Source organism: Triticum aestivum, chromosome 1B (genome assembly GCF_018294505.1).
Source record: "Triticum aestivum cultivar Chinese Spring chromosome 1B, IWGSC CS RefSeq v2.1, whole genome shotgun sequence".
Taxonomy (NCBI): Eukaryota; Viridiplantae; Streptophyta; class Magnoliopsida; order Poales; family Poaceae; genus Triticum; species Triticum aestivum.
Window position 1 is genome coordinate 47451912 of NC_057795.1, and position 18494 is coordinate 47470405.

Consider the following 18494-nt stretch of genomic DNA (forward strand, 5'->3'; position numbering starts at 1 on the left):
TGCTTGGGCGAGAGTAGTACTAGGATGGGTGACCTCCAGGGAAGTCCTCGTGTTGCATTCCCTTTTTAATTTTTTTTACGCCGCTTGCAAAACAAAACGCACGTGTAAGTAATATATTTACCGTGTTTTATTATTTTGCACGAGTGCGGTAAGTTATAGCTGGGTGCTCACGATTCACGAGTCTAGCGGCGGCGTTGTGGCACGGCAAGCGTGCACTGGTGCGGTTGAGAGGGAGGGGTGGAAACCGCGTTAAACTCGTCTCCGTAGTTGAGAGGGAGCGGCCAAAGCAATGTACAATCGTCTTTGTAGTGGAGCTGGGAGGGGCAAGGATAAGGGACGAAGATGGGGGTAACATGTCGGATGCGATCATACCAGCACTAAAGCACCGGATCCCATCAGAACTCCGAAGTTAAGCGTGCTTGGGCAATAGTAGTACTAGGATGGGTGACCTCCTGGGACGTCCTTGTGTTGCATTCCCTTTTTAATTTTTTTACGCCGCTTGCAAAACAAAACGCACGTGTAAGTAATATATTTACCGTGTTTTATTATTTTGCAAGAGTGCGGTAAGTTATAGCTGGGTGCTCACGATTCACGAGTCTAGCGGCGGCGTTGTGGCGCGGCAAGCGTGCACTGGTGCGGTTGAGAGGGAGGGGTGGAAACCGCGTTAAACTCGTCTCTCTAGTTGAGAGGGAGCGGCCAAAGCAATGTACAATCGTCTTTGTAGTGGAGATGGGAGGGGCAAGGATAAGGGACGAAGATGGGGGTAACATGTCGGATGTGATCATACTAGCACTAAAGCACCGGATCCCATCAGAACTCCAAAGTTAAGCGTGCTTGGGCGAGAGTAGTACTAGGATGGGTGACCTCCTGGGAAGTGCTCGTGTTGCATTCCCTTTTTAATTTTTTTGCGCCGCTTGCAAAACAAAACGCACATGTAAGTAATATATTTACCGTGTTTTATTATTTTGCACGAGTGCGGTAAGTTATAGCTGGGTGCTCACGATTCACGAGTCTAGCGGCAGCGTTGTGGCGCGGCAAGCGTGCACTGGTGCGGTTGAGAGGGAGGGGTGGAAACCGCGTTAAACTCGTCTTCATAGTTGAGAGGGTGCGGCCAAAGCAATGTACAATCGTCTTTGTAGTGGAGCTGGGAGGGGCTAGGATACGGGACGAAGATGGGGGTAACATGTCGGATGTGATCATACCAGCACTAAAGCACCGGATCCCATCAGAACTCCAAAGTTAAGCGTGCTTGGGCGAGAGTAGTACTAGGATGGGTAACCTCCAGGGAAGTCCTCGTGTTGCATTCCCTTTTTAATTTTTTTTACGCCGCTTGCAAAACAAAACACACGTGTAAGTAATATATTTACCGTGTTTTATTATTTTGCACGAGTGCGGTAAGTTATAGCTGGGTGCTAACGATTCACGAGTCTAGCGGCGGCGTTGTGGCGCAGCAAGTGTGCACTGGTGCGGTTGAGAGGGAGGGGTGGAAACCGCGTTAAACTCGTCTCCGTAGTTGAGAGGGAGCGGCCAAAGCAATGTACAATGGTCTTTGTAGTGGAGCTGGGAGGGGCAAGGATAAGGGACGAAGACGGGGGTAACATGTCAGATGCGATCATACCAGCACTAAAGTACCGGATCCCATCAGAACTCCGATGTTAAGCGTCCTTGGGCGAGAGTAGTACTAGGATGGGTGACCTCCTGGGAAGTCCTCGTGTTGCATTCCCTTTTTAATTTTTTTTGCGCCGCTTGCAAAACAAAAAGCACGTGTAAGTAATATATTTACCGTGTTTTATTATTTTGCACGAGTGCGGTATGTTATAGCAGGGTGCTCATGATTCACGAGTCTAGCGGCGGCGTTGTGGCGCGACAAGCGTGCACAGGTGTGGTTGAGAGGGTGGGGTGGAAACCGCGTTAAACTCGTCTCCGTAGTTGAGAGGGAGCGGCCAAAGCAATGTACAATCGTCTTTGTAGTGGAGCTGGGAGGGGCAAGGATAAGGGACGAAGACGGGGGTAACATGTCGGATGCGATCATACCAGCACTAAAGCACCGGATCCCATCAGAACTCCGAAGTTAAGCGTGCGTGGGAGAGAGTAGTACTAGGATGGGTGACCTCTTGGGAAGTCCTCGTGTTGCATTCCCTTTTTAATTTTTTTTGCGCCGCTTGCAAAACAAAATGCACGTGTAAGTAATATATTTACCGTGTTTTATTATTTTGCACGAGTGCGGTAAGTTATAGCAGGGTGCTCATGATTCACGAGTCTAGCGGCGGCGTTGTGGCGCGGAAAGCGTGCACAGGTGTGGTTGAGAGGGTGGGGTGGAAACCGCGTTAAACTCGTCTCCGTAGTTGAGAGGGAGCGGCCAAAGCAATGTACAATCGTCTTTGTAGTGGAGCTGGGAGGGGCAAGGATAAGGGACGAAGACAGGGGTAACATGTCGGATGCGATCATACCAGCACTAAAGCACCGTACCCATCAGAACTCTGAAGTTAAGCGTGCGTGGGCGAGAGTAGTACTAGGATGGGTGACCTCTTGGGAAGTCCTCGTGTTGCATTCCCTTTTTAATTTTTTTTGCCCCGGTTGCAAAACAAAACGCACGTGTAAGTAATATATTTACCGTGTTTTATTATTTTGCACGAGTGCGGTAAGTTATAGCAGGGTGCTCATGATTCACGAGTCTAGTGGTGGCGTTGTGGCACGGCAAGCGTGCACTGGTGCGGTTGAGAGGGTGGGGTGGAAACCGCGTTAAACTCGTCTCCGTAGTTGAGAGGGAGCGGCCAAAGCAATGTACAATCGTGTTTGTAGTGGAGGTGGGAGGGGCAAGGATAAGGGACGAAGACGGGGTTAACATGTCGGATGCGATCATACCAACACTAAAGCACCGGATCCCATCAGAACTCCGAAGTTAAGCATGCTTAGGCGAGAGTAGTACTAGGATGGGTGACATCTTGGGAAGTCCTCGTGTTGCATTCCCTTTTTAATTTTTTTGCGCCACTTGCAAAACAAAACGCACGTGTAACTATTATATTTACCGTGTTTTATTATTTTGCACGAGTGCGGTAAGTTATAGCTGGGTGCTCATGATTCACGAGTCTAGCTGCGGCGTTGTGGCGAGGCAAGCGTGCACTGGTGCGGTTGAGAGGGAGGGGTGGAAACCGCGTTAAACTCGTCTTCGTAGTTGAGAGGGAGCGGCCAAAGCAATGTACAATCGTCTTTGTAGTGGAGCTGGGAGGGGCAAGGATGAGGGACGAAGACGGGGGTAACATGTCGGATGCGATCATACCAGCACTAAAGCACCGGATCCCATCAGAACTCCGAAGTTAAGCGTGCTTGGGCGAGAGTAGTACTAGGATGGGTGACATCCAGGGAAGTCCTCTTGTTGCATTCCCTTTTTAATTTTTTTTACGCCGCTTGCAAAACAAAACGCACGTGTAAGTAATATATTTACCGTGTTTTATTATTTTGCACGAGTGCGGTAAGTTATAGCTGGGTGCTCACGATTCACGAGTCTAGCGGCGGCGTTGTGGCACGGCAAGCTTGCACTGGTGCGGTTGAGAGGGAGGGGTGGAAACCGCATTAAACTCGTCTCCGTAGTTGAGAGGGAGCGGCCAAAGCAATGTACAATCGTCTTTCTAGTGGAGCTGGGAGGGGCAAGGATAAGGGACGAAGATGGGAGTAACATGTCGGATGCGATCATACCAGCACTAAAGCACCGGATCCCATCAGAACTTCGAAGTTAAGCGTGCTTGGGCGAGAGTAGTACTAGAATGGGTGACCTACTGGGAAGTCCTCGTGTTGCATTCCCTTTTTAATTTTTTTTACACCGCTTGCAAAATAAAATGCACGTGTAAGTAATATATTTATCGTGTTTTATTATTTTGCACGAGTGCGGTAAGTTATAGCTGGGTGCTCATGATTCACGAGTCTAGCGGCGGCGTTGTGGCGCGGCAAGCGTGCACTGGTGCGGTTGAGAGGGAGGGGTGGAAACCGCGTTAAACTCGTCTCCGTAGTTGAGAGGGAGCGGCCAAAACAATGTACAATCGTCTTTGTAGTGGAGCTGGGAGGGGCAAGGATAAGGGACGAAGACGGGGGTAACATGTCGGATGCGATCATACCAGCACTGAAGCACCGGATCCCATCAGAAGTCCGATGTTAAGCGTGCTTGGGCGAGAGTAGTACTAGGATGGGTGATCTCCTGGGAAGTCCTCGTGTTGCATTCCCTTTTTAATTTTTTTTACACCGCTTGCAAAACAAAACGCACGTGTAAGTAATATATTTACCGTGTTTTATTATTTTGCACGAGTGCGGTAAGTTATAGCAGGGTGCTCATGATTCACGAGTCTAGCGGCGGCGTTGTGGCGCGGGAAGCGTGCACTGGTGTGGTTGAGAGGGTGGTGTTGGAAATATGCCCTAGAGGCAATAATAAAAGTATTATTATTATATTTCCTTGTTCATGATAATTGTCTTTTATTCATGCTATAACTGTATTATCCGGAAATCGTAATACACGTGTGAATACATAGACCACAATATGTCCCTAGTGAGCCTCTAGTTGACTAGCTCGTTGTGATCAACAGATAGTCATGGTTTCCTGGCTATGGACATTGGATGTCGTTGATAACGGGATCACATCATTAGGAGAATGATGTGATGGACAAGACCCAATCCTAAGACTAGCACAAAAGATCGTGTAGTTCATTTGCTAGAGCTTTGCCAATGTCAAGTATCTCTTCCTTCGACCATGAGAGCGTGTAACTCCTGGATACCGTAGGAGTGCTTTGGGTGTATCAAACGTCACAACGTAACTGGGTGACTATAAAGGTGCACTACAGGTATCTCCGAAAGTATCTATTGTTTTATGCGGATCGAGACTGGGATTTGTCACTCCGTGTAAACGGAGAGGTATCGCTGGGCCCACTCGGTAGGACATCATCATATGCTCAATGTGACCAAGGAGTTGATCACGGGATGATGTGTTACGGAACGAGTAAAGTGACTTGCTGGTAACGAGATTGAACAAGGTATTGGATACCGACGATCGAATCTCGGGCAAGTAACATACCGATAGACAAAGGGAATTGAATACGGGATTGATTAAGTCCTTGACATCGTGGTTCATCCGATGAGATCATCGTGGAACATGTGGGAGCCATCATGGGTATCCAGATCCCGCTGTTGGTTATTGACCGGAGAACGTCTCGGTCATGTCTACATGTCTCCCGAACCCGTAGGGTCTACACACTTAAGGTTCGATGACGCTAGGGTTATAAAGGAAGTTTGTATGTGGTTACCAAATGTTGTTCGGAGTCCCGGATGAGATCCCGGACGTCACGAGGAGTTCCGGAATGGTCCGGAGGTAAAGATTTATATATGGGAAGTCCTATTTTGGCCACCGGAAAATGTTCGGGATTTTTCGGTATTGTACCGGGAAGGTTCTAGAAGGTTCCGGAGTGGGGCCCACCTGCATGGGGGGGCCCACATGGACGTGGGGAGTGGGGGCAAGGCCCCACATCCCTGGTCAAGGCGCACCAAGATCCCCCCTTAGAAGGAATAAGATCATATCCCGAAGGGATAAGATCAAGATCCCTAAAAAGGGGGGATAACAATCGGTGGGGAAGGAAATAATGAGATTTCTTTCCTCCCACCTTGGCCAACGCCCCAATGGACTTGGAGGGCAAGAAACCAGCCCCTCCACCCCTATATATAGTGGGGAGGCACGTGGGAGCTATACACGAAGTTCTGGCACAGCCCTACCTCTCTTCCTACTCCTCCTCTCCCATGGTGCTTGGCGAAGCCCTGCTGGATTGCCACGCTCCTCCACCACCACCACGCCGTTGTGCTGCTGTTGGATGGAGTCTTCCTCAACCTCTCCCTCTCTCCTTGCTGGATCAAGGCGTGGGAGACGTCACCGGGCTGTACGTGTGTTGAACGCGGAGGTGCCGTCCGTTCGGCACTAGGATCTCCGGTGATTTGAATCACGACGAGTACGACTCCATCAACCCCGTTCACTTGAACGCTTCCGCTTAGCGATCTACAAGGGTATGTAGATGCACTCTCTTTCTACTCGTTGCTGGTCTCTCCATAGATAGATCTTGGTGACACGTAGGAAAAATTTGAATTTCTGCTACGTTCCCCAACAGTGGCATCATGAGCTAGGTCTATTGCGTAGATTCTTTGCACGAGTAGAACACAAAGTAGTTGTGGGCGTTGATGTTGTTCAATATGCTTACCGTTACTAGTCCAATCTTGTTTCGACGGTATTGTGGGATGAAGCGGCCCGGACCGACCTTACACGTACTCTTACCTGAGACAGGTTCCACCGATTTACATGCACTTGGTGCATAAGGTGGCTAGCGGGTGCCAGTCTCTCCCACTTTAGTCGGAACGGATTCGATGAAAAGGGTCCTTATGAAGGGTAAATAGCAATTGGCATATCACGTTGTGGTCTTGGGTAGGTAAGAAACGTTCTTGCTAGAAACCCATAGCAGCCACGTAAAACATGCAACAACAATTAGAGGACGTCTAACTTGTTTTTGCAGGGTATGCTATGTGATGTGATATGGCCAAGAAGAATGTTATGAATGATATGTGATGTATGAGATTGATCATGTTCTTGTAATAGGATTCACGACTTGCATGTCGATGAGTATGACAACCAGCAGGAGCCATAGGAGTTGTCTTTATTTATTGTATGACCTGCTGTCATTGAAGAACGCCATGTAAACTACTTTACTTTATTGCTAAATGCGTTAGTCATAGAAGTAGAAGTAGTCGTTGGCGTGACAACTTCATGAAGACACGATGATGGAGATCATGATGATGGAGATCATGGTGTCGTGCCGGTGACGATGATGATCATGGAGCCCCGAAGATGAAGATCAAAAGGAGCAAAATGATATTGGCCATATCATGTCACTATTTGATTGCATGTGATGTTTATCATGTTTATGCATCTTGTTTGCTTAGGACGACGGTAGTAAATAAGATGATGCCTTACAAAATTTCAAGAAGTGTTCTCCCCTAACTGTGGACCATTGCTACAGTTCGTCGCTTCTAAGCACCACGTGATGATCGGGTGTGATGGATTCTTACGTTCACATACAACGGGTGTAAGACAGTTTTACACAGCGAAAACACTTAGGGTTAACTTGACGAGCCTAGCATGTGCAGACATGGCCTCGGAACATGGAGACCGAAAGGTCGAGCATGAGTCGTATGGTAGATACGATCAACATGAAGATGTTCACCGATGATGACTAGTCCGTCTCACGTGATGATCGGACACGGCCTAGTTGACTCGGATCATGTGATCACTTAGATGACCAGAGGGATGTCTATCTAAGTGGGAGTTCATAAGATGAACTTAATTATCCTGAACATAGTCAAAAGACCTTTTGCAAATTATGTCGTAAGCTCGCGCTTTAGTTCCACTGTTTAGATATGTTCCTAGAGAAAATATAGTTGAAAGTTGATAGTAGCGATTATGCGATCAGTAGAAAGCTTATGTCCTTAATGCACCGCTCAGTGTGCTGAACCCCAACGTCGTTTGTCGATGTTGCGAACATCGGACATACACATTTTGATAACTACGTGATAGTTCAATTAAATGGTTTAAGTAGAGGCACCAAAGACGTTTTCGAAACGTCGTGGAACATATGAGATGTTTCGAGGGCTGAAATTGGGATTTCAGGCTCGTGCCCACGTCAAGAGGTATAAGACCTCCGACGATTTTCTTAGCCTGCAAACTAAGGGAGAAAAGCTCAATCATTGAGCTTGTGCTCAGATTGTCTGAGCACAACAATCACTTGAATCGAGTGGGAGTTGATCCTCCAGATGAGATAGTGATGTTTCCCCAAAGTCATTGCCACCAAGCTGCTAGAGCTTCGTGATTAACTATAACATATCAGGGATAGATATGATGATCCTTGAAATATTCATGATGTTTGACACCGTGAAAGTAGAAATCAAGAAGGAGCATCAATTTTTGATGGTTGGTGAAACCACTAGTTTCAAGAAGGGCAAGGGAACAAAGGGATACTTCATGAAACGGCAATTCAGCTGCTGCTCTAGTGAAGAAACCCAAGGTTGAACCCAAACCCGAGACTAAGTGCTTCTGTAATAAGGGGAACAACCACTGGAGCAGCATTACCCTAGATACTTGGTAGATGAGAAGGCTGGCAAGGTCGATAGAAGTATATTGGATATACATTATGTTAATGTGTACTTTACTAGTACTCCTAGTAGCACCAGGGTATTGGATACCGGTTCAGTTGCTAAGTGTTAGTAACTCGAAATAAAAGCTACGGAATAAACGGAGACTAGCTAAAGGTGAGCTGACGATATATGTTGGAAGTGTTTCCAAGGTTGATATGATCAAGCATCGCACGCTCCCTCTACCACCGAGATTGGTGTTTGCATTGAGCATAGACATGATTGGATTATGTCTATCGCAATACAGTTATTCATTTAAGGAGAATAATGGTTACTCTATTTTTGAATAATACCTTCAATGGTCTTGCACCTAAAGGAATGGTTTATTGAATCTCGGTCGTAGTGATACACATTTTCATGCCAAAAGATATAAGATAGTAATGATAGTACCACTTACTTGTGGCACTGCCATGTAAGTCATAATGGTATAAAACGCATGAAGAAGCTCCATGTTGATGGATCTTTGGACTCACTCGTTTTTGAAAAGTTTGAGACATGCGAACCATGTCTATTGGTGTATATGCATGAAGAAACTCCATGCAAATGGATCGTTCGGACTCACTTGATTTTGAATCACTTGAGATATGGAAATCATACCACATGGGCAAGATGACTGAAAAGCCTCATTTTCAGTAAGATGGAACAAGATAGCAACTTGTTGGAAGTAACACATTTTGATGTGTGCAGTCGAATGAGTGCTGAGGCATGCAGTGAATATCATTATGTTCTTACTTCACAGATGATTCGAGTAAATGTTGAGTATATTTACTTGATGAAACACAAGTCTAAATTATTGAATGGTTCAAGTAATTTCAGAGTGAAGTAGCAGATCATTGTGACAAGAGGATAAAATGTCTATGATATGATCATAGAGATGAATATCTGAGTTACGAGTTTTGGCACACAATTAAGACATTGTGGAAATTGTTTCGCAATTAATACCGCCTGGAACACCATAATGTGATGGTGTGTCCGAACATCATAGTTGCACCCTATTGGATATGGTGCGTACCATGATGTCTCTTATCGAATTACCACTATCGTTCATGGGTTAGGCATTAGAGACAACCACATTCACTTTAAATAAGGCACCACGTAATTCCGATGATATGACACCGTATGAATTATGGTTTAGAGAAACCTAAGTTGTCGTTTCTTAAAAGTTTGGGGCTGCGACGCTTATATGAAAAAGTTTCAGGTTGATAAGCTCGAACCCAAAGCGGATAAAATGCATCTTCATAGGAAACCCAAAACAGTTGGGTATACCTCCTAATTCAGATCCGAAAGCAATATGGATTGTTTCTAGAATCGGGTCCTTTCTCGAGGAAAAGTTTCTCTCGAAAGAATTGAGTGGGAGGATGGTGGAGACTTGATGAGGTTATTGAACCGTCTCTTCAACTAGTGTGTGACAGGGCACAGGGAGTTGTTCCTGTGGCACCTACACCAATTGAAGTGGAAGCTTATGATATTGATCATGAAACTTCGGATCAAGTCACTCCCAAACCTCGTAGGATGACAAGGATGCGTACTACTTCAGAGTGGTACGTAATCCTATCTTGAAGGTCATGTTGCTAGACAACAATGAACCTACGAGCTATGGAGAAGCGATGGTGGGCCCGGATTCCGATAAATGGCTTGAGGCCATAAAATCCGAGAGAGGATCCATGTATGAAAACAAAGTGTAGACTTTGGCAGAACGGCTCGATGGTCGTAAGGCTAATGAGTACAGATGGATTTCAAAAGGAAGACGGACAATGATGGTAAATGTCACCATTAAGAAAGCTCGACTTGTCGTTAAGATGTTTTCCGACAAGTTCAAGGAGTTGACTACGATGAGATTTTCTCACTCGTAGCGATGCTAAGAGTCTGTTGGAATTATATTAGTGATTACTGCATTATTTATGAAATCTTGCAGATAGGATGTCAAAACATTGTTTCCTCGACGATTTTAATGAGGAAAGGTTGTATGTGATACAACCGGAAGGTTTTGTCAATCCCGAAAGATGCTAATAAGTATGCAAAGCTCCAGCAATCCTTCTAAGGACTGGAGTGAGCATCTCGGAGTTGGAATGTATGCTTTGATGATGATCAAAAATTTTGGGTTTGTACAAAGTTTATGAGAAACTTGTATTTCCAAAGAAGTGAGTGGGAACACTATAGAATTTCTGATGAGTATATGTTGTTGACATATTGTTGATCAGAAATGACGTAGAATTTCTGGAAAGCATATAGGGTTATTTTGAAAGTGTTTTTCAATGGAAAGCCTGGATTAAGCTAGTTGAACATTGAGCATCAAGATCTATAAGGATAGATCAAAATGCTTAATAATACTTTCAAATGAGCACATACCTTGACATGATCTTGAAGGTGTTCAAGATGGACCAGTCAAAGAAGGAGTTCTTGCCTGAGTTGTAAGGTACGAAGTTAAGACTTAAAGCTCGACCACGGCAGAATAGAGAGAAAGGACGAAGGTCGTCCCCTATGCTTAAGACGTAGGCTCTTCAGTATGCTATGCTGTGTACCGCACCTGAAGTGTGCCTTGCCATGAGTCAGTCAAGGGGTACAAGAGTGATCCAAGAATGGCTCATAGGACAGCGGTCAAAGTTATCCTTAGTAACTAGTGGACTAAGGAATTTTCTCGATTATGGAGGTGGTAAAAGAGTTCGTCGTAAAGTTACGACGATGCAAGCTTGACACCTATCCGGATAGCTCTGAGTAGAGAGACCGGATACATATAATGGAGCAATAATTTAGAATAGCTCCAAGTAGAACAATTGTTTGGAATAGCTCCAAATAGAGCGTGGTAGCTGCATCTAGGAGATGACATAGAGATTTGTAAAGCACACACGGATCTGAAAGGTTCAGACCCGTTGACTAAAACCTCTCTCACAAGCAAGATGATCAAACATAAAACTCATTGAGTGTTAATCACATAGTGATGTGAAATAGACTACTGACTCTAGTAAACTCTTGGGTATTAGTCACATGGCGATGTGACCTGTGAGTGTTAATCACATGGCGATGTGAACTAGATTATTGACTCTAGTGCAAGTGGGAGACTGTTGGAAATATGCCCTAGAGGCAATAATAAAAGTATTATTATTATATTTCCTTGTTCATGATAATTGTCTTTTATTCATGCTATAACTGTATTATCCGAAAATCGTAATACACGTGTGAATACATAGACCACAATATGTCCCTAGTGAGCCTCTAGTTGACTAGCTCGTTGTGATCAACAGATAGTCATGGTTTCCTGGCTATGGACATTGGATGTGGTTGATAACGGGATCACATCATTAGGAGAATGATGTGATGGACAAGACCCAATCCTAAGACTAGCACAAAAGATCGTGTAGTTCATTTGCTAGAGCTTTGCCAATGTCAAGTATCTCTTCCTTCGACCATGAGAGCGTGTAACTCCTGGATACCGTAGGAGTGCTTTGGGTGTATCAAACGTCACAACGTAACTGGGTGACTATAAAGGTGCACTACAGGTATCTCCGAAAGTATCTATTGTTTTATGCGGATCGAGACTGGGATTTGTCACTCCGTGTAAACGGAGAGGTATCTCTGGGCCCACTCGGTAGGACATCATCATATGCGCAATGTGACCAAGGAGTTGATCACGGGATGATGTGTTACGGAACGAGTAAAGTGACTTGCCGGTAACGAGATTGAACAAGGTATTGGATACCGACGATCGAATCTCGGGCAAGTAACATACCGATAGACAAAGGGAATTGAATACGGGATTGATTAAGTCCTTGACATCGTGGTTCATCCGATGAGATCATCGTGGAACATGTGGGAGCCATCATGGATATCCAGATCCCGCTGTTGGTTATTGACCGGAGAACGTCTCGGTCATGTCTACATGTCTCCCGAACCCGTAGGGTCTACACACTTAAGGTTCGATGACGCTAGGGTTATAAAGGAAGTTTGTATGTGGTTACCGAATGTTGTTCGGAGTCCCGGATGAGATCCCGGACGTCACGAGGAGTTCCGAAATGGTCCGGAGGTAAAGATTTATATATGGGAAGTCCTATTTTGGCCACCGGAAAATGTTCGGGATTTTTCGGTATTGTACCGGGAAGGTTCTAGAAGGTTCCGGAGTGGGGCCCACCTGCATGGGGGGACCCACATGGACGTGGGTAGTGGGGGAAAGGCCCCACACCCCTGGTCAAGGCGCACCAAGATCCCCCCTTAGAAGGAATAAGATCATATCCCGAAGGGATAAGATCAAGATCCCTAAAAAGGGGGGATAACAATCGGTGGGGAAGGAAATAATGAGATTTCTTTCCTCCCACCTTGGCCAACGCCCCAATGGACTTGGAGGGCAAGAAACCAGCCCCTCCACCCCTATATATAGTGGGGAGGCGCATGGGAGCTATACACGAAGTTCTGGCGCAGCCCTCCCCCTCTCACAAGTTCTCCTCTCCCGTGGTGCTTGGCGAAGCCCTGCAGGATTGCCACGCTCCTCCACCACCACCACGCCGTCGTGCTGCTGCTGGACGGAGTCTTCCCCAACCTCTCCCTCTCTCCTTGCTTGATCAAGGCGTGGGAGACGTCACCGGACTGTACGTGTGTTGAACGCGGAGGTGCCGTCCGTTCGGCACTAGGATCTCCGGTGATTTGGATCACGACGAGTACGACTCCTTCAACCCCGTTCTCTTGAACGCTTCCGCTTAGCGATCTACAAGGGTATGTAGATGCACTCTCCTTCCCCTCGTTGCTGGTTTCTCCATAGATAGATCTTGGTGACACGTAGGAAAATTTTGAATTTCTGCTACGTTCCCCAACAGTGGCATCATGAGCTAGGTCTATTGCGTAGATTCTTTGCACGAGTAGAACACAAAGTAGTTGTGGGCGTTGATGTTGTTCAATATGCTTACCGTTACTAGTCCAATCTTGTTTCGACGGTATTGTGGGATGAAGCGGCCTGGACCGACCTTACACGTACTCTTACGTGAGACAGGTTCCACCGATTGACATGCACTTGGTGCATAAGGTGGCTAGCGGGTGCCAGTCTCTCCCACTTTAGTCGGAACGGATTCGATGAAAAGGGTCCTTATGAAGGGTAAATAGCAATTGGCATATCACGTTGTGGTTTTGCGTAGGTAAGAAACGTTCTTGCTAGAAACCCATAGCAGCCACATAAAACATGCAAACAACAATTAGAGGACGTCTAACTTGTTTTTGCAGGGTATGCTATGTGATGTGATATGGCCAAAAGGATGTGATGAATGATATATGTGATGTATGAGATTGATCATGTTCTTGTAATAGGATTCACGACTTGCATGTCGATGAGTATGACAACCGGCAGGAGCCATAGGAGTTGTCTTAATTTATTGTATGACCTGCGTGTCATTGAAGAACGCCATGTAACTTACTTTACTTTATTGCTAAACGCGTTAGCCATAGAAGTAGAAGTAGTCGTTGGCGTGACAACTTCATGAAGACACGATGATGGAGATCATGATGATGGAGATCATGGTGTCATGCCGGTGACGATGATGATCATGGAGCCCCGAAGATGAAGATCAAAAGGAGCAAAATGATATTGGCCATATCATGTCACTATTTGATTGCATGTGATGTTTATTATGATTATGCATCTTGTTTACTTAGGACGACGGTAGTAAATAAGATGATCCCTTACAAAATTTCAAGAAGTGTTTGTTGGAAATATGCCCTAGAGGCAATAATAAAAGTATTATTATTATATTTCCTTGTTCATGATAATTGTCTTTTATTCATGCTATAACTGTATTATCCGGAAATCGTAATACACGTGTGAATACATAGACCACAATATGTCCCTAGTGAGCCTCTAGTTGACTAGCTCATTGTGATCAACAGATAGTCATGGTTTCCTGGCTATGGACATTGGATGTCGTTGATAACGGGATCACATCATTAGGAGAATGATGTGATGGACAAGACCCAATCCTAAGACTAGCACAAAAGATCGTGTAGTTCATTTGCTAGAGCTTTGCCAATGTCAAGTATCTCTTCCTTCGACCATGAGAGCGTGTAACTCCTGGATACCGTAGGAGTGCTTTGGGTGTATCAAACGTCGCAACGTAACTGGGTGACTATAAAGGTGCACTACAGGTATCTCCGAAAGTATCTATTGTTTTATGCGGATCGAGACTGGGATTTGTCACTCCGTGTAAACGGAGAGGTATCTCTGGGCCCACTCGGTAGGACATCATCATATGCGCAATGTGACCAAGGAGTTGATCACGGGATGATGTGTTACGGAACGAGTAAAGTGACTTGCCGGTAACAAGATTGAACAAGGTATTGGATACCGACGATCGAATCTCGGGCAAGTAACATACCGATAGACAAAGGGAATTGAATACGGGATTGATTAAGTCCTTGACATCGTGGTTCATCCGATGAGATCATCGTGGAACATGTGGGAGCCATCATGGGTATCCAGATCCCGCTGTTGGTTATTGACCGGAGAACGTCTCGGTCATGTCTACATGTCTCCCAAACCCGTAGGGTCTACACACTTAAGGTTCGATGACGCTAGGGTTATAAAGGAAGTTTGTATGTGGTTACCGAATGTTGTTCGGAGTCCCGGATGAGATCCCGGACGTCACGAGGAGTTCCGGAATGGTCCGGAGGTAAAGATTTATATATGGGAAGTCCTATTTTGGCCACCGGAAAATGTTCGGGATTTTTCGGTATTGTACCGGGAAGGTTCTAGAAGGTTCCGGAGTGGGGCCCACCTGCATGGGGGGGCCCACATGGACGTGGGTAGTGGGGGCAAGGCCCCACACCCCTAGTCAAGGCGCACCAAGATCCCCCCTTAGAAGGAATAAGATCATATCCCGAAGGGATAAGATCAAGATACCTAAAAAGGGGGGATAACAATCGGTGGGGAAGGAAATAATGAGATTTCTTTCCTCCCACCTTGGCCAACGCCCCAATGGACTTGGAGGGCAAGAAACCAGCCCCTCCACCCCTATATATAGTGGGGAGGCACATGGGAGCTATACACGAAGTTCTGGCACAGCCCTACCTCTCTTCCTACTCCTCCTCTCCCATGGTGCTTGGCGAAGCCCTGCTGGATTGCCACGCTCCTCCACCACCACCACGCCGTTGTGCTGCTGTTGGATGGAGTCTTCCTCAACCTCTCCCTCTCTCCTTGCTGGATCAAGGCGTGGGAGACGTCACCGGGCTGTACGTGTGTTGAACGCGGAGGTGCCGTCCGTTCGGCACTAGGATCATCGGTGATTTGAATCACGACGAGTACGACTCCATCAACCCCGTTCACTTGAACGCTTCCGCTTAGCGATCTACAAGGGTATGTAGATGCACTCTCTTTCTACTCATTGCTGGTCTCTCCATAGATAGATCTTGGTGACACGTAGGAAAATTTTGAATTTCTGCTACGTTCCCCTACAGGTGGGGTGGAAACCGCGTTAAACTCGTCTCCGTAGTTGAGAGGGAGCGGCCAAAGCAATGTACAATCGTCTTTGTAGTGGAGCTGGGAGGGGCAAGGATAAGGGAAGAAGACGGGGGTAACATGTCGGATGCGATCATACCAGCACTAAAGCACCAGATCCCATCAGAACTACGAAGTTAAGCGTGTGTGGGCGAGAGTAGTACTAGGATGGGTGACCTCTTGGGAAGTCCTCGTGTTGCATTCCCTTTTCAAATTTTTTTGCGCCGCTTGCAAAACAAAACACACGTGTAAGTAATATATTTACCGTGTTTTATTATTTTGCACGAGTGCGGTAAGTTATAGCTGGGTGCTCACGATTCACGAGTCTAGCGGCGGCGTTGTGGCGCGGCAAGCGTGCACTGGTGCAGTTGATAGGGAGGGGTTTAAACCGCGTTAAACTCGTCTCCGTAGTTGAGAGGGAGCGGCCAAAGCAATGTACAATCGTCTTTGTAGTGGAGCTGGGAGGGGCAAGGATAAGGGACGAAGACGGGGGTAACATGTCGGATGCAATCATACCAGCACTAAAGCACCGGATCCCATCAAAACTCCGATGTTAAGCGTGCTTGGGCGAGAGTAGTACTAGGATGGGTGACCTCCTGGGAAGTCCTCGTGTTGCATTCCCTTTTTAATTTTTTTTGCGCCGCTTGCAAAACAAAACGCACGTGTAAGTAATATATTTACCGTGTTTTATTATTTTGCACGAGTGCGGTAAGTTATAGCTGGGTGCTCACGATTCACGAGTCTAGCGGCGGCGTTGTGGCGCGGCAAGCGTGCACTGGTGCGGTTGAGAGGGAGGGGTGGAAACCGCGTTAAAATCGTCTCTGTAGTTGAGAGGGAGCGGCCAAAGCAATGTACAATCGTCTTTGTAGTGGAGCTGGGAGGGGCAAGGATAAGGAACGAAGACGGGGGTAACATTTCGGATGCGATCATACCAGCACTAAAGCACCGGATCCCATCAGAATTCCGAAGTTAAGCGTGCGTGGGCGAGAGTAGTAGTAGGATGGGTGACCTCCTGGGAAGTCCTCGTGTTGCATTCCCTTTTTAATTTTTTTGCGCTGCTTGCAAAACAAAACGCACGTGTAAGTAATATATTTACCGTGTTTTATTATTTTGCACGAGTGCGGTAAGTTATAGCTGGGTGCTCACGATTCACGAGTCTAGCGGCTGCGTTGGGGCATGGCAAGCGTGCACTAGTGCGGTTGAGAGGGAGGATTGGAAACCGCGTTAAACTCGTCTCCGTAGTTGAGAGGGAGCGGCCAAAGCAATGTACAATCGTCTTTGTAGTGGAGCTGGGAGGGGCAAGGATAAGGGATGAAGACGGGGGTAACATGTCGGATGCGATCATACAAGCACTAAAGCACCGGATCCCATCAGATCTCCGATGTTAAGCGTGCTTGGGCGAGAGTAGTACTAGGATGGGTGACCTCCTGGGAAGTCCTCGTGTTGCATTCCCTTTTTAATTTTTTTTGCGCCGCTTGCAAAACAAAACGCATGTGTAAGTAATATATTCACCGTGTTTTATTATTTTGCACGAGTGTGGTAAGTTATAGCAGGGTGCTCATGATTCTTGAGTCTAGCGGCGGCGTTGTGGCACGGCAAGCGTGCACTGGTGCGGTTGAGAGGGTGGGGTGGAAACCGCGTTAAACTCGTCTCCGTAGTTGAGAGGGAGCGGCCAAAGCAATGTACAATCGTCTTTGTAGTGGAGCTAGGAGGGGCAAGGATAAGGGACGAAGACGGGGGTAACATGTCGGATGCGATCATACCAACACTAAAGCACCGGATCCCATCAGAACTCCGAAGTTTAACGTGCCTGGGCGATAGTAGTACTAGGATGGGTGACCTCTTGGGAAGTCCTCGTGTTGCATTCCCTTTTTAATTTTTTTGCGCCGCTTGCAAAACAAAATGCACGTGTAAGTAATATATTTACCATGTTTTGTTATTTTGCACGAGTGCGGTAAGTTATAGCTGGGTGCTCACGATTCACGAGTCTAGCGGCGGCGTTGTGGCGCGGCAAGCGTGCACTGGTGCGGTTGAGAGGGAGGGGTGGAAACCGCGTTAAACTCTTCTCCGTAGTTGAGAGGGAGCGGCCAAAGCAATGTACAATCGTCTTTGTAGTGGAGCTGGGAGGGGCAAGGATAAGGGACGAAGACGGGGGTAACATGTCGGATGCGATCATACCAGCACTAAAGCACCGGATCCCATCAAAACTTCGAAGTTAAGCGTGCTTGGGCGAGAGTAGTACTAGGATGGGTGACCTCCTGGGAAGTCGTCGTGTTGCATTCCCTTTTTAATTTTTTTGCGCCGCTTGCAAAACAAAATGCACGTGTAAGTAATATATTTACCGTGTTTTATTATTTTGCACGAGTGCGGTAAGTTATAGCTGGGTGCTCATGATTCACGAGTCTAGCGGCGGCGTTGTGGCGCGGCAAGCGTGCACTGGTGCGGTTGAGAGGGTGGGGTGGAAACCGCGTTAAACTCGTCTCCATAGTTGAGAGGGAGCGGCCAAAGCAATGTACAATCGTCTTTGTAGTGGAGCTGGGAGGTGCAAGGATAAGGGACGAAGACGGGGGTAACATGTCGGATGCGATCATACCAGCACTAAAGCACCGGATCCCATCAGAACTTCGAAGTTAAGCGTGCTTGTGCGAGGGTAGTACTAGGATGGGTGACCTCTTGGGAAGTCCTCGTGTTGCATTCCCTTTTTAACTTTATTTTTGCGGCGCTTGCAAACCAAAACGCACGTGTAAGTTATATATTCACCGTGTTTTATTATTTTGCACGAGTGCGGTAAGTTATAGCTGGGTGCTCACGATCGTCT

The 18494-nt window shown here is 46.6% G+C and overlaps 17 non-coding genes across 17 annotated transcripts; all 17 read left to right on the top strand.

The window, feature by feature from the left end:
* The first annotated feature begins 358 nt into the window (after nucleotides 1-358).
* LOC123154451 (5S ribosomal RNA) lies at nucleotides 359-477 on the top strand. The gene has a single exon (XR_006476849.1). It is a non-coding gene; the product is annotated as a 5S ribosomal RNA (ribosomal RNA).
* A 296-nt stretch (nucleotides 478-773) lies between these two features.
* LOC123153955 (5S ribosomal RNA) lies at nucleotides 774-892 on the top strand. The gene has a single exon (XR_006476596.1). It is a non-coding gene; the product is annotated as a 5S ribosomal RNA (ribosomal RNA).
* Nucleotides 893-1188: 296 nt separating this feature from the next.
* LOC123153871 (5S ribosomal RNA) lies at nucleotides 1189-1307 on the top strand. Its single transcript, XR_006476585.1, has one exon. It is a non-coding gene; the product is annotated as a 5S ribosomal RNA (ribosomal RNA).
* A 297-nt stretch (nucleotides 1308-1604) lies between these two features.
* Nucleotides 1605-1723, top strand: LOC123154583 (5S ribosomal RNA). Its single transcript, XR_006476917.1, has one exon. It is a non-coding gene; the product is annotated as a 5S ribosomal RNA (ribosomal RNA).
* Nucleotides 1724-2020: 297 nt separating this feature from the next.
* Nucleotides 2021-2139, top strand: LOC123153997 (5S ribosomal RNA). Its single transcript, XR_006476602.1, has one exon. It is a non-coding gene; the product is annotated as a 5S ribosomal RNA (ribosomal RNA).
* Nucleotides 2140-2436: 297 nt separating this feature from the next.
* On the top strand, nucleotides 2437-2554 carry LOC123155308 (5S ribosomal RNA). The gene has a single exon (XR_006477338.1). It is a non-coding gene; the product is annotated as a 5S ribosomal RNA (ribosomal RNA).
* A 297-nt stretch (nucleotides 2555-2851) lies between these two features.
* On the top strand, nucleotides 2852-2970 carry LOC123155208 (5S ribosomal RNA). The gene has a single exon (XR_006477276.1). It is a non-coding gene; the product is annotated as a 5S ribosomal RNA (ribosomal RNA).
* A 296-nt stretch (nucleotides 2971-3266) lies between these two features.
* Nucleotides 3267-3385, top strand: LOC123154796 (5S ribosomal RNA). The gene has a single exon (XR_006477062.1). It is a non-coding gene; the product is annotated as a 5S ribosomal RNA (ribosomal RNA).
* A 297-nt stretch (nucleotides 3386-3682) lies between these two features.
* Nucleotides 3683-3801, top strand: LOC123153484 (5S ribosomal RNA). The gene has a single exon (XR_006476515.1). It is a non-coding gene; the product is annotated as a 5S ribosomal RNA (ribosomal RNA).
* Nucleotides 3802-4098: 297 nt separating this feature from the next.
* LOC123154427 (5S ribosomal RNA) lies at nucleotides 4099-4217 on the top strand. Its single transcript, XR_006476841.1, has one exon. It is a non-coding gene; the product is annotated as a 5S ribosomal RNA (ribosomal RNA).
* An 11545-nt stretch (nucleotides 4218-15762) lies between these two features.
* On the top strand, nucleotides 15763-15881 carry LOC123154855 (5S ribosomal RNA). The gene has a single exon (XR_006477094.1). It is a non-coding gene; the product is annotated as a 5S ribosomal RNA (ribosomal RNA).
* Nucleotides 15882-16178: 297 nt separating this feature from the next.
* On the top strand, nucleotides 16179-16297 carry LOC123153909 (5S ribosomal RNA). Its single transcript, XR_006476590.1, has one exon. It is a non-coding gene; the product is annotated as a 5S ribosomal RNA (ribosomal RNA).
* Nucleotides 16298-16594: 297 nt separating this feature from the next.
* Nucleotides 16595-16713, top strand: LOC123153983 (5S ribosomal RNA). The gene has a single exon (XR_006476600.1). It is a non-coding gene; the product is annotated as a 5S ribosomal RNA (ribosomal RNA).
* Nucleotides 16714-17009: 296 nt separating this feature from the next.
* LOC123154209 (5S ribosomal RNA) lies at nucleotides 17010-17128 on the top strand. Its single transcript, XR_006476725.1, has one exon. It is a non-coding gene; the product is annotated as a 5S ribosomal RNA (ribosomal RNA).
* Nucleotides 17129-17425: 297 nt separating this feature from the next.
* LOC123155131 (5S ribosomal RNA) lies at nucleotides 17426-17544 on the top strand. Its single transcript, XR_006477250.1, has one exon. It is a non-coding gene; the product is annotated as a 5S ribosomal RNA (ribosomal RNA).
* Nucleotides 17545-17840: 296 nt separating this feature from the next.
* On the top strand, nucleotides 17841-17959 carry LOC123154619 (5S ribosomal RNA). Its single transcript, XR_006476956.1, has one exon. It is a non-coding gene; the product is annotated as a 5S ribosomal RNA (ribosomal RNA).
* A 296-nt stretch (nucleotides 17960-18255) lies between these two features.
* LOC123153917 (5S ribosomal RNA) lies at nucleotides 18256-18374 on the top strand. Its single transcript, XR_006476591.1, has one exon. It is a non-coding gene; the product is annotated as a 5S ribosomal RNA (ribosomal RNA).
* Nucleotides 18375-18494: the final 120 nt, after the last annotated feature.